Source organism: Balaenoptera physalus (genome assembly GCF_965194825.1).
Source record: "Balaenoptera physalus genome assembly, chromosome: X".
Lineage (NCBI taxonomy): Eukaryota > Metazoa > Chordata > Mammalia > Artiodactyla > Balaenopteridae > Balaenoptera > Balaenoptera physalus.
Genome location: NC_138903.1, coordinates 61,197,315 through 61,211,692, shown reverse-complemented (window position 1 = coordinate 61,211,692; position 14,378 = coordinate 61,197,315). Strand labels below are relative to the sequence as shown.

The window sequence follows — 14,378 nt, the reverse complement described above, 5'->3', positions numbered from 1 at the left end:
GAATCATCTAGCGTAATCTTATTTTAACTTTTTAACATCTTCATTGAGAAATTTATAATTTGTATACTATAAAATTAACACATTTTAAATGTACAATTCAATGGTTTTAGTACATTCATAGAATTGTACAACCTTCACCACAATCTTAAGTTTAAAACATTTTCATTACCCCAGAAGAAACCCCCTATCCATTAGCAGTCACTCCCTATTCCTCCTGACTCCAGCTCTAGCAACCACTAATATACATTCTGTCTTTATAGATTTACCTGTTCTGGGCATTTCATATAAATGAAATCATACAATATTTGGTCTTTTGTGATTAGCTTCTTTTACTCAGCATGTTTTCAAGGTTCATCTATGTTGTAGCATGTACCAGTATTTTTATTACCAAGTAATGTTCTACCGTATGGATATACCAAATTTTGTTTATCCATTCATCTGTTGATGAACATTTGGATTGTTTCCAGTTTGAGGCTATTATGAATAATTCTACTGTGAACATTCATGTACAGATTTTTGTGTGTACATTTTAAAATTTCTCTTGGATATATACCTAGGAGTAGAATTGCTGAATAACATGATTACTCTATGTTTAACTTTTTGTGAAACTGCCAGACTGTTTTCCACAGTGGCTGTACCTTTTTACACTTCTGCCACTAGTCTCTGAGGGCTCCAATTTCTGCATATCTAGGAGTTTTATAGATTTAGCACTTACATTTAGGTCTTTGATCCATTTCAAGTTAATTTTCGAGTATGGCATGAGGTGGGAGTCCAACTGCATTCTTTTGCATATAGCTATCCACTTGTCCCAGCACCATTTATTGAAAAGACTATTCTTTCCCCATTGAATGGTCTTAGCACTCTTGTCAAAAATTAATTGATCCTGGCGAGGCTCTGGAACTCTTACTTGAATTTGTGGCGTGGAGAGTTCGCGAGGTGGTATTATCCCGATTTTACGAATGAGGAGCCTGAAGCTCAGACAGAATGCCCTAAAACCAACAACACATTGAGTAAATAATACTTAAATAAGAAGACTACTAGAGGAGACCTTCAAGATGGCAGAGGAGTAAGACGTGGAGATCACCTTCCTCCCCACAAATACATCAGAAGTACATCTACATGAGGAACAACTCCTACAGAACACCTACTGAATGCTGGCAGAAGACCTCAAACTTCCCAAAAGGAAAGAAACTCCCCACGTACCTGGGTAGGGCAAAAGAAAAAAGAAAAAACAGAGACAAAAGAATAAGGATGGGACCTGGACCTCTGGGAGGGAGCTGTGAAGGAGGAAAAGTTTCCACACACTAGGAAGCCCCTTCACTGGCGGAGACAGCAGGTGGCCAGAGGGCAAGGATCGGGGCCACGGAGGAGAACGCAGCAACAGGGGTGCAGAGGGCAAAGCAGAGAGATTCCCGCACAGAGGCTCAGTGCCGACCAGCACTCACCAGCCCGAGAGGCTTGTCTGTTCACCCGCCGGGATGGGCAGGGGCTGGGAGCTGAGGCTCCGGCTTCGGAGGACAGATCTCAGGGAGAGGACTGGGGTTGGCTGCGTGAACACAGCCTGAAGGGGGCTAGTGCGCCACAGCTAGCCAGGAGGGAGTCCAGGAAAAAGTCTGTAACTGCCTAAGAGGAAAGAGATCATTGTTTTGGGGTGCGCGAGGAGAGGGGATTCAGAGCGCCTAAACAAACTCGAAAGACGGGCGTGAGCTGCAGCTATCAGCGCGGGCACCAGAGACGGGCATGAAACGCTAAGGCTGCTGCTGCAGCCACCAAGAAGCCAGTGTGCAAGCACAGGTCACTATCCACACCTCCATTTCTGGGAGCCTGTGCAGCCCGCCACCGCCAGGGTCCCGTGATCCTGGGACAACTTCCCTGGGAGAACACATGGCGTGCCTCAGGCTGTTGCAACATCGTGTTGACCTCTGCTGCCGCAGGCTCGCCCCACATTCCATACCCCTCCCTCCCCCCAGCCTGAGTGAGCCAGAGCCCCCTAATCAGCTGCTACTTTAACCCCGTCCTGTCTGAGCAAAGAACAGACACCCTCAGGCGACCTACATGCAGAGGCGGGTCCAAATCCAAAGCTGAACCCCAGGAGCTGTGTGAACAAAGAAGAGAAAGGGAAATTTCTCCCAGCAGCCTCAGGAGCAGCAGATTAAATCTCCACAATCAACTTGATGTACGCTGCATCTGTGGAATACCTGAAGAGACAATGAATCATCCCAAAACTGAGGAGGTGGACTTTGGGAGCAACTGTAGACTTGAGGTTTGCTTTCTGCATCTAATTTGTATCTGGTTTTATGTTTATCTTAGTTTAGTATTTAGAGTTTATTATGATTAGTAGATTTATTTATTGATTTGGTTGTTCTCTTCCTTTTTCTTTTTTTAATCTATATAGATACATACATTTTTCCTTTTTCTCTTGTGGTGAGTGTGTATGTGTATGCTTCTTTTTGTGATATTTTTCTGTATAGCTTTGCTTTTACCGTTTGTCCTGGGGTTCTGTTTGTCTGTTTTTTTCCTTTTTTTTTTTAGTAGAGGTTTTAGTGCTTGTTATCATTGGTGGATTTGTTTTTTCGGTTTGGTTGCTCTCTTCTTTCTTTCTTTTTTTCTCTCTTTGATTCTGAGCCATGCAGCTGACAGGGTCTTGGTGTTCTGGCCGGGTGTCAGGCCTCTGCCTCTGAGGTGGGAGAGCCAAGTTCAGGACATTGGTCCACCAGAGACCTCCCGGCTCCACGAAATATCAAACGGCGAGAGCTCTCCCGGAGATCTCCATCTCGACGATAAGACCCAGGTCCACTCAACGACCAGCAAGCTACAATGCTGGACACCCTATGCCAAACAACTAGCAAGACAGGAACACAACCCCACCCAGTAGCAGAGAGGCTACCTAAAATCATAATAACATCACAGACACCCCAAAACACACCACTGGTCACGGTCCTGGCCAGCAGAAAGACAAGATCCAGCCTCATCCACCAGAACACAGACACCAGTCCCCTCCATCAGGAAGCCTACACAACCCACTAAACCAACCTTAGCCACTGGGGGCAGACACCAAAAACAACGGGAACTATGAACCTGCAGCCTGCGAAAAGGAGACCCCAAACACAGTAAGTTAAGCAAAATGAGGAGACAGAGAACCACATAGCAGATGAAGGAGCAAGGCAAAAACCCATCAGACCAAACAAATGAAGAGGAAATAGGCAGTCTACCTGAAAAAGAATTCAAAATAGTGACAGTAAAGATGATCCAAAATCTTGGAAATAGAATGGAGAAAATACAAGAAACTTTTAACAAGGACCTAGAAGAACTAAAGAGTAAACAAACAATGATGAACAACACACTAAATAAAATGAGAAATTCTCTAGAAGGGATCAATAGCAGAACAACTGAAGCAGAAGAACGGATAATTGACCTGGTATATAAAATAGTGGAAATAACTACCACAGAGCAGAATAAAGAAAAAAGAATGAAAAGAATTGAGGACAGTCTCAGAGACCTCTGGGACAACATTAAACACACCAACGTTCAAATAATAGGGATCCCAGAAGAAGAAGAGAAAAAGAAAGGGACTGAGAAAATATTCGAAGAGATTATAGTTGAAAACTTCCCTAACATGGGAAAGGAAATAGTTAATCAAGTCCACGAAGCGCAGAGGATCCCATGCACAATAAATCCAAGGAGAAACACGCCAAGACACATACTAATCAAACTATCAAAAATTAAACACAAAGAAAAATTAAAAGCAGCAAGGGAAAAACAGCAAATAACATACAAGGGAATCCCCATAAGGTTAACAGCTGATCTATCAGCAGAAACTCTGCAAGCCAGAAAGGAGTGGCAGGACATATTTAAAGTGATGAAAGAGAAAAACCTACAACCAAGATTACTCTAGCCAGCAAGGATCATATTCAGATTTGTCGGAGAAATTAAAACCTTTACAGACAAGCAAAAGCTAAGAGAATTCAGCACCACTAAGCCAGCTTTACAACAAATTCTAAAGGAACTTCTCTAAGCAGGAAACACAAGAGAAGGAAAAGACCTACAATAACACACCCAAAACAACTAAAAATGATAATAGGAACATACATATCGATAACTACCTTAAACGTAAATGGGTTAAGTGCTCCACCCAAAAGACATAGACTGGCTGAATGGATACAAAAACAAGACCCGTATATATGCTGTCTACAAGAGACCCACTTCAGACCTAGGGACACATACAGACTGAAAGTGAGGGGATGGAAGAAGATATTCCATGCAAATGGAAATCAAAAGAAAGCTGGAGTAGCAATTCTCATATCAGACAAAAGAAACATTAAAATAAAGAGTATTACAAGAAACAAAGAAGGACACTATATAATGATCAAGGGATCAATCCAAGAAGAAGATATAACAATTGTAAATATTTATGCACCCAACATAAGAGCACCTCAATACATAAGGCAAATGCTAACAGCCATATAATGGGAAATCGACAGTAACACAATCATAGTAGGGGACTTTGACACCCCACTTTCACCAATGGACAGATTATCCAAAATGAAAATAAATAAGGAAACACAAGCTTTAAGTGATTAATTAAACAAGATGGACTTATTTGAAGTTTATAGGAAATTCCAACCAAAAACAACAGAATACAGTTTCTTCTAAAGTACTCATGGAACATTCTCCAGGATATATGATATCTTGGGTCACAAATCAAGCCTTGGTAAATTTAAGAAAATTGAAATCATATCAAGTATCTTTTCCGACCACAGTGCTATGAGACTAGGTATCATTTACAGGAAAAAATCTGTAAAAAATACAAACGCATGGAGGCCAAAGAATACACTACTAAATAACCAAGGGATCACTGAAGAAATCAAAGAGGAAATCAAAAAATACCCAGAAACCAATGACAATGAAAACAGGACGCCCCAAAACCTATGACATGCAGCAAAAGCAGTTCTAAGAGGGAAGTTTATAGCAATACAGTCCTACCTCAAGAAACAAGAAACATCTCAAACAACCTAACCTTTCACCTAAAGCAATTAGAGAAAGAAGAAGAAAAAACACCCAAATTTAGTAGATGGAAAGAAATCATAAAGGTCAGGTCAGAAATAAATGAAAAAGAAATGAAGGAAACAGTAGCAAAGTTCTATAAAACTAAAAGCTGGTTCTTTGAGAAGATAAACAAAATTAATAAACCATTAGGCAGACTCATCAAGAAAAAAAGGAAGAAGACTCAAATCAATAGAATTAGATATGAAAAAGGAGAAGTAACAACTGACACTGCAGAAATACAAAGGATCATGAGAGATTAGTACAAGCAACTATATGCCAGTAAAATTGACAAACTGGATGAAAGGGACAAATTCTTAGAAAAGTACAACCTTCTGGGACTGAACCAGGAAGAAATAGAAAATGTAAACAGACCAATCACAAGCACTGAAATTGAAACTGATTAAAAATCTTTGAACAAACAAAAGCCCAGGACGAGATGACCTGACAGGCGAATTCTATCAAAAATTTAGAGAAGAGCTAACACCCATCCTTCTCAAACTCTTCCAAAATATAGCATAGGGAAAAACACTCCCAAACTCATTCTATGAGCCCGCCATCACCCTGATACCAAAACCAGACAAAGACGTCACAAAGAAAGAAAACTATAGGCCAATATCACTGATGAACATAGATGGAAAAATCCTTAACAAAATACTAGCAAACAGAATCCAACAGCACATGAAAAGGATCATACACCATGATCAAGTGGGGTGTATCCCAGGTATGCAAGGATTCTTCATTGTATGCAAATCAATCAATGTGATAAACCATATTAACAAACTGAAGGAGAAAATCCATATGATCATCTCAATAGATGCAGAAAAAACTTTTGACAAAATTCAGCACCCATTTATGAAAAAAACCCTCCAGAAAGTGGGCATAGAGGGAACTTACCTCAATGTAATAAAGGCCATATAAGACAAACCCGTAGCCAACATCATTCTCAGTGGTGAAAAACTGAAACCATTTCCACTAAGATCAGGAACAAGACAAGGCTGTCCACTCTCACCACTATTATTCAACATAGTTTTGGAAGTCTTAGCCACAGCACTCAGAGAAGAAAAAGAAATAAAATGAATCCAAATCAGAAGAGAAGAAGTAAAGCTGTCACTGTTTGCAGATGACATGATACTATGCAAAGAGAATCCTAAAGACGCTTCCCGAAAACTACTAGAGCTAATCAATGAATTTGGTAAAGTAGCAGGATACAAAATTAATGCAGAGAAATCTCTTGCATTCCTATACACTAAGGAAGAAAAATCTGGAATAGAAATTAAGGAAACACTCCCATTTACCACTGCAACAAAAAGAATAAAATAGCTAGGAGTAAACCTACCTAAGGAGACAAAAGACCTGTATGTAGAAAACTATAAGACACTCTTGAAAAAAATTAAAGATGATACAAATAGATGGAGAGATATACCATGTTCTTGGATTGGAAAAATCAACATTGTGAAAATGACTATACTACCCTAAGCAATCTACAGATTCAGTGCAATCCCTCTCAAGCTCCCAATGGTATTTATCACAGAACTAGAACAAAAAATTTCACAATTTGTAGGGGAACACAAAAGACCCTGATTAGCCAAAGGAATCTTGAGAAAGAAAAACAAAGCTGTAGGAATCAGGCTTCTGGTCTTCAGACTATACTACAAAGCTACAGTAATCAAGACAGTATGGTACTGGCACAAAAACAAATATAGATCAATGGAACAGGATAGAAAGCTCAGAGATAAACCCACGCGCATATGGTCACCTTATTTTTGATAAAGGAGGCAAGAATATACAGTGGAGAAAAGACAGCCTATTCAATAAGTGGTGCTGGGAAAACTGGGCAGCTACACATAAAAGAATGAAATTAGAACACTCCCCAACACCATGCACAAAAATAAACTCAAAATGGATTAAAGATCTAAATATAAGGCCAGACACTATCAAACTCTTAGAGGAAAACATAGGCAAAACACTCTATGACATAAATCACAGCAAGATCCTTTTTGGCCCACCTCCTTGAGAAATGGAAATAAAAACAAAAATAAACAAAGGAGACCTAATGAAACTTAAAATCTTTTGCACAGCAAAGGAAAACATAAACAAGATGAAAAGAAAACCCTCAGATTGTGAGAAAGTATTTGCAAACGAAGCAACTGACAAAGGATTAATCTCTCCAATTTACAAGCATCTCATGCAGCTCAATATCAAAAAGACAAACAACCCAATCCCAAAATGGGCAGAAGACCTAAATAGACATTTGTCCAAAGAAGATATACAGATTTCCAACAAACACATGAAAGGATGCTCAACATCAGTAATCATTAGAGAAATGCAAATCAAAAGTACACTGAGGTATCACTTCACACCACTCAGAATAGCCATCATCAAAAAATCTGCAGACAGTAAATGCTGGAGAGGGTGTTGAGAAAAGGGATCCCTGTTGCACTGTTGGTGGGAATGTAAATTGATACAACCACTATGGAGGACAATATGGAGGTTCCTTAAAAAACTAAAAATAGAACTACCATACAAGCCAGGAATCCCACTACTGGGCATATACCCTGAGAAAACCATAATTCAAAAAGAGTCATGTACCACAATGTTCATTGCAGCTCTATTTACAATAGCCAGGACATTGAAGCAACCTAATTGTCAGTCGACAGATGAATGGATAAAGAAGATGTGGCAAATATATACAATGTAATATTACTCAGCCATAAAAAGAAACGAAATTGAGTTATTTGTCGTGAGGTGGATGGACCTAGAGTGTGTCATCCAGAGTGAAGTAAGTCAGAAAGAGAAAAACAAATACCGTATGCTAACACATATATATGGAATCTAAAAAAAAAAAGGTCTGAAGAACCTAGGGGCAGGGCAAGAATAAAGATGCAGACATAGAGAATGGACTTAGGACACAGGGAGGGGAAACTGTAAGCTGGGAGGAAGTGAGAGTGTGAGAGAGTGGCATTGACATATATACACTACCAAACATAAAATAGATAGCTAGTGGGAAGCAGCCACATAGCTCAGGGAGATCAGCTTGGTGCTTTGTGATCACCTAGAGGGGTGCGATAGGGAGGTTGGGAGGGAAACGCAAGAGGGACGAGATATGGGAATGTATTTATATGTATAGCTGATTCATTTTGTTATAAAGCAGAAAGTAACACACCATTGTAAAGCAATTATACTCCAATAAAGATGTTAAAAAAAGAGCCAAAAAAAGGCTATAATTTTTAGATCTGTGTCAACTAAACATAGGAGGAATAGAGAGTTACAATAATATTATCTTTGAAACTAAAAATCAAGTTTAATGATCTAGAGAACAAATTAAATTAAATTGATCTAATTTGGCCATTGTTTTTAAAAATTTTACCTCTATATCAGTCTGGGATTGCACTGCCTTTCCGATTCTAAAAAGGCTATTCCAACCAAGAGCCTTTGATGAGGAAATGACACAGGGATTGGAGTGTAATAAAATACCAAGTGTGTTATTTTGAATTATTCTCATGCTTGAGAACAGAAATACCTTAAGCTTTGATAAAATGGTGCAATTTTATATTTTCCATTTGAGTACCTTAAAACATTCATTGTCGTTTAATGAAACTACAGGGGGCAAGAGCAGAGATGAAAAGATGTAGCACTGTAAAAGGGATGGCTTTTAGCTTCTAGTACTTGAGTGAAGACACTACAATAAAGTAAGATGGAGTGCAGCAACAAGTTTTGTGCCTTGAAGCTTCCTCTTCTCTGTGGCAGTAATTTGGAGTTAATTTGTGCAGCTTCTCAATAAAAGACTTAGTGTTTAAAAAAAAATTAATTGACCCTAAATGTGAGGGTTTATTTTTGGACTCCTGATTCTGTTCCATTGATCTATATGTTTGTCCTTTTACCAGTGCCACACTGTCTTGATTACAGTAGCTATGTAGTCAGTTTTGTTTTTTTTTTTTTTTAAATGTTACTTTTTTTTTTTTAAATTATTTATTTATTTATGGCTGTGTTGCGTCTTCTTTTCTGTGTGAGGGCTTTCTGTAGTTGCGGCAAGCGGGGGCCACTCTTCATCGCGGTGCGCGGGCCTCTCACTATCTCGGTCTCTCTTGTTGCGGAGCACAGGCTCCAGACGCGCAGGCTCAGTAATTGTGGCTCACGGGCCCAGTTGCTCTGCGGCATGTGGGATCTTCCCAGACCAGGGCTCGAACCCGTGTCCCCTGCATTGGCAGGCAGACTCTCAACCACTGCGCCACCAGGGAAGCCCTGTAGTCAGTTTTGAAAACAGGAAGTGTGAGTTTCCAGCTTTGTTATTTTTCAAGGTTATTCGGCTCTTCTGGGTCTCTTGCATTTCCATATGAACTTTAGGATATGCTTGTCAATTTTTGCAACAAATCAGCTGGGATCCTGATAGGAATAGCATTCAGTCTGTGGATCAATTTGAGGAGTATTGCTATCTTAATCATGTTAAGTATTCTGATCCATGAATATGAGATATCTACCCATTTTTTTAGGTTTTGTTTAATTCCTTCTCATTTTTTAAATGATGAAACAGGTTCAGAGAGAAGGTGTGAGTTAGTTGAAGATCTAAGACCAGAACCAAGATTTTCTGACTTTTAGTCTAACGCTCCCTACCCTACAACATAGGTTGACTATTTAAAAAGAGAGCCCCTTGTGGTAATTTTGTCTTGCCTTGTAATGTTAATATCCTTTGTGGGCTACTTTAATGCAGCTACTATAAAAAACTGATATGAAGTCCAGCAGGTCTTGGTCTTGTATCTTAACTATTACACCAACTTGCTGTATGACCTTGGGCTGTTAAACTCCGCAAGCCTATAAAATTCCAATATTTAAGAAACCAACTCCCTATATAATACACTGTGTCAGGGGTACATTTGGCTTGATAGCAGTTCACGTGAGAAAAAACCTGAGTGCTTTATTTAATTTTTTTATTGACATATAGTTGATGTACAATATTATATGTTACATGTGTGCAATATAATGATTGACAATTTTTAAGGTTATACTCCAGTTATAGTTATTATAAAATATTGGCTATATTCCCGTGTTACACGATACATCCTTGTAGCTTATTTTATACATAATAGTTTTTTTTCCTTTTTTTTTAAAAATTTTTTTAAACATTTTTATTGGAGTATAATTGCTTTACAATGGTGTGTTAGTTTCTGCTTTATAACACAGTGAATCAGTTATACATATACATATATCGCCATATCTTTTCCCTCTTGTGTCTCCCTCCCTGCCACCCTCCCTATCCCACCCTTCTAGCTGGTCACAAAGCACCGAGCTGATCTCCCTGTGCTATGCAACTGCTTCCCACTAGCTATCGATTTTACATTTGGTAGTGTATATATGTCCATGTACACACTACCACTCTCTCACTTTGCCACAGCTTACCTTTCCCCCCCTCACCGTGTCCTCAAGTCCATTCTCTAGTAGGTCTGCATCTTTATTCCCATCTTGCCCCTAGGTTCTTCATGAAAATTTTTTTTTTTAGGTTCCATATATATGTGTTAGCATACAGTATTTGTTTTTCTCTTTCTGAGTTACTTCACTCTGGATGACAGACTCTAGGTCCATCCACCTCACTACAAATAACTCAGTTTCGTTTCTTTTTATGGCTGAGTAATATTCCATTGTATATATGTGCCGCATCTTCTTTATCTATTCATGTCATGAACATTGTGGTACATGACTCTTTTTGAATTATGGTTTTCTCAGGGTATATGCCCAGTAATTGGATTGCTGGGTTGTGTGGTAGTTCTATTTGTAGTTTTTTAAGGAACCTCCATATGTTCTCCATAGTGGCTGTATGAATTTACATTCCCACCAACAGTGCAAGAGGGTTCCCTTTTCTCCACACCCTCTCCAGCATTTATTGTTTGTAGGTTTTTTGATGATGGCCATTCTGACGGGTGTGAGATGATATCGCATTGTAGTTTTGATTTGCATTTCTCTAATGGTTAATGATGTTGAGCATTCTTTCATATGTTTGTTGGCAATCTGTATATCTTCTTTGGAGAAATGTCTGTTTAGGTCTTCTGCCCATTTTTGGATTGGGTTGTTTGTTTTTTTGATATTGAGCTGCATGAGCTGCTTGTAAATTGTGGAGATTAATCCTTTGTCAGTTGCTTCGTTTGCAAATATTTTCTCCCATTCTGAGGGTTGTCTTTTTGTCTTGTTTATGGTTTCCTTTGCTGTGCAAAAGCTGTTAAGTTTCATTAGGTCCCATTTGTTTATTTTTGTTTTTATTTCCATTTCTCAAGGAGGTGGACCAAAAAGGATCTTGCTGTAATTTATGGCATAGAGTGTTCTGCCTATGTTTTCCTCTAAGAGTTTGATAGTGTCTGGCCTTATATTTAGGTCTTTAATCCATTTTGAGTTTATTTTTGTGTATGGTGTTAGGGAGTGTTCTAATTTCATTCTTTTACATGTGCTGTCCAGTTTTTTAGTTTTATGGTTTTTATTCTTCAGTTTGTTAATATGGTGTATCACATTGATTGATTTGCGTATCTTGAAGAATCCTTGCATACCTGGGATAAAACCCACTTGATTATGGTGTATGATCCCTTTAATGTGCTGTTGGATTCCGTTTGCTTGTATTTTATTGAGGATTTTTGCATCTATGTTCATCAGTGATATTGGTCTGTAGTTTTCTTTTTTTGTGACATCTTTGTCTGATTTTGGTATCAGGGTGATGGTGGCCTCGTAGAATGAGTTTGGGTGTGTTCGTCTCTCTGCTATGTTTTCGATGAGTTTGAGAAGGATAGGTGTTAGCTCTTCTGTAAATGTTTGATAGAATTCGCCTGTGAAGCCATCTGGTCCTGGGCTTTTGTTTGTGGGAAGATTTTTAATCACAGTCTCAATTTCAGTGCTTGTGATTGGTCTGTTCATATTTTCCATTTCTTCCTGGTTCAGTCTCATAAGGTTGTGCATTTCTAAGAATTTGTCCATTTCTTCCAGGTTGTCCATTTTATTGGCATATTGTTGCTTGTAGTAATCTCTCATGATCCTTTGTATTTCTGCAGTGTCAGTTGTTACTTCTCCTTTTTCATTTCTAATCCTATTGATTTGAGTCTTCTCCCTTTTTTTCTTGATGAGTCTGGCTAATGGTTTATCAATTTTGATTATTTTCTCAAAGAACCAGCTTTTAGTTTTATTGATCTCTGCTATCATTTCTTTCATTTCTTTTTCATTTATTTCTGATTTGATCTTTATGATTTCTTTCCTTCTGCTAACTTTGGGGTTTTTTTGTTCTTCTTTGTGTGATGGCTTTAGGTGTAAGGTTAGGTTGTTTATTTGAGATGTTTCTTGTTTCTTAAGGTAGGATTGTATTGCTACAAACTTCCCTCTAGGAAATGCTCTTGCTGCATCCCATAGGTTTTGGGTCGTCGTGTTTTCATTGTCATTTGTTTGTAGGTATTTCTTGATTTCCTCTTTGATTTCTTCAGTGATCTCTTGGTTATTAAGTAGTGTATTGTTTAGCCTCCATGTGTTTGTATTTCTTACAGATTTTTTCCTGTAATTGATATCTAGTCTTAGAGCGTTGTCGTCAGAAAAGATATTTGATACGATTTCAGTTTTCTTAAATTTACCAAGGCTTGATTTGTCACCGAAGATATGATCTATATTGGAGAATGTTCCATGAGCACTTGAGAAGAACGTGTATTCTGTTGTTTTCAGATGGAATGTCCTATAAATATCAGTTAATTCCATCTTGTTTAATGTATCATTTAAAGCTTGTGTTTCCTTATTTATTTTCCTCTTGGATGATCTGTCCATTGGTGAAAGTGGGGTGTTAGAGTCCCCTACTATGATGGTGTTACTCTTGATTTCCTCTTTTATGGCTGTTAGTATTTGCTTTATATATTGAGGTGCTCCTATGTTGGGTGCATAAATATTTACAATTGTTATATCTTCTTCTTGGATTGTTCCCTTGATCATTATGTAGTGTCCTTCTTTGTCTCTTGTAGTAGTCTTTGTTTTAAAGTCTATTTTGTCTGATATGAGAATTGCTACTCCAGCTTTCTTTTGATTACCATTTGCATGGAATATCTTTTTCCATCCCCTCAGTTTCAGTCTGTATGTGTCCCTAGGTCTGAAGTGGTCTCTTGTAGACAGCATATATATGGGTTTGTTTTTGTATCCATTCAGCCAGTCTATGTCTTTTGGTGGGAGCATTTAATCCATTTACATTTAAGGTAATTATCGATATGTATGTTCCTATTACCATTTTCTTAATTGTTTTGGGTTTGTTATTGTAGGTCTTTTCCTTCTCTTGTGTTTCCTGCCTAGAGATGTTCCTTTAGCATTTGTTGTAAACCTCGTTTGGTGGTGCTGAATTCTCTTAGCTTTTGCTTGTCTCTAAAGGTTTTAGTTTCTGCATCAAATCTGAATGAGAGTCTTGCTGGGTAGAGTAATCTTGGTTGTAGGTTTCCCCCTTTCATCACTTTAAATATGTCCTACCCCTCCCTTCTGGCTTGCAGAATTTGTGCTGAAAGATCAGCTGTTAACCTTATCGGGATTCCCTTGTATGTTATTTGTTGTTTTTCCCTTGCTGCTTTTAATATTTTTTCTTTAATTTAATTTTTGACAGTTTGATTCATATGTGTTTTGGTGTGTTTCTCCCTGGATTTATCCTGTATGGGACTCTCTGTGCTTCCTGGACTTGATTAACTGTTTCCTTTCCCATATTAGGGAAGTTTTCAACTCTAATCTCTTTAAATATTTTCTCCGTCCCTTTCTTTTTCTCTTCTTCTTCTGGGACCCCTATAATTCCAATGTTGGTGCATTTAATGTTGTCCCAGAGGTCTCTGAGACTGTCCTCAATTCCTTTCATTCCTTCTTCTTTATTCTGCTCTGCAGTAGTTATTTCCACTATTTTATCTTCCAGGTCACTTATCCGTTCTTCTGCCTCAGTTATTCTGCTATCGATCCCTTCTAGAGAATTTTTAATTTCATTTATTGTGTTGTTCGTAACTGTTTGTTTGCTCTTTAGTTCTTCTAGCTCCGTGTTAAATGTTTCTTGTATTTTCTCCATTCTATTTCCTAGATTTTGGGTCATCTTTACTATCATTATTTTGAATTCTTTTTCAGGTAGCCTGCCTATTTCCTCTTCATTAGGTCTGGTGGGTTTTTACCTTGCTCCTTCATCTGCTGTGTGTTTCTCTGTCTTCTCATTTTGCTTAACTTACTGTATTTGGGGGTCTCCTTTTCACAGGCTGCAGGTTCGTAGTTCCCGTTGTTTTTGGTGTCTGCCCCCAGTGGCTAAGGTTGGTTCTGTGGGTTGTGTAGGCCTCCTGGTGGAGGGGACTGGTGTCTGTGTTCTGGTGGAT

General features: G+C 38.5%; 1 protein-coding gene and 1 pseudogene across 2 annotated transcripts in view; one reads left to right on the top strand and one right to left on the bottom strand.

Annotated features, from left to right (window-relative positions):
• The window catches only part of TEX11 (testis expressed 11), a 373,633-nt gene that overhangs the window by 55,474 nt on the left and 303,781 nt on the right, over positions 1 to 14,378 (top strand). The window lies entirely within an intron of this gene.
• Positions 1 to 14,378, bottom strand: part of LOC309652343 (uncharacterized protein KIAA1143 homolog pseudogene) — a 209,720-nt pseudogene that overhangs the window by 48,896 nt on the left and 146,446 nt on the right. The window lies entirely within an intron of this gene.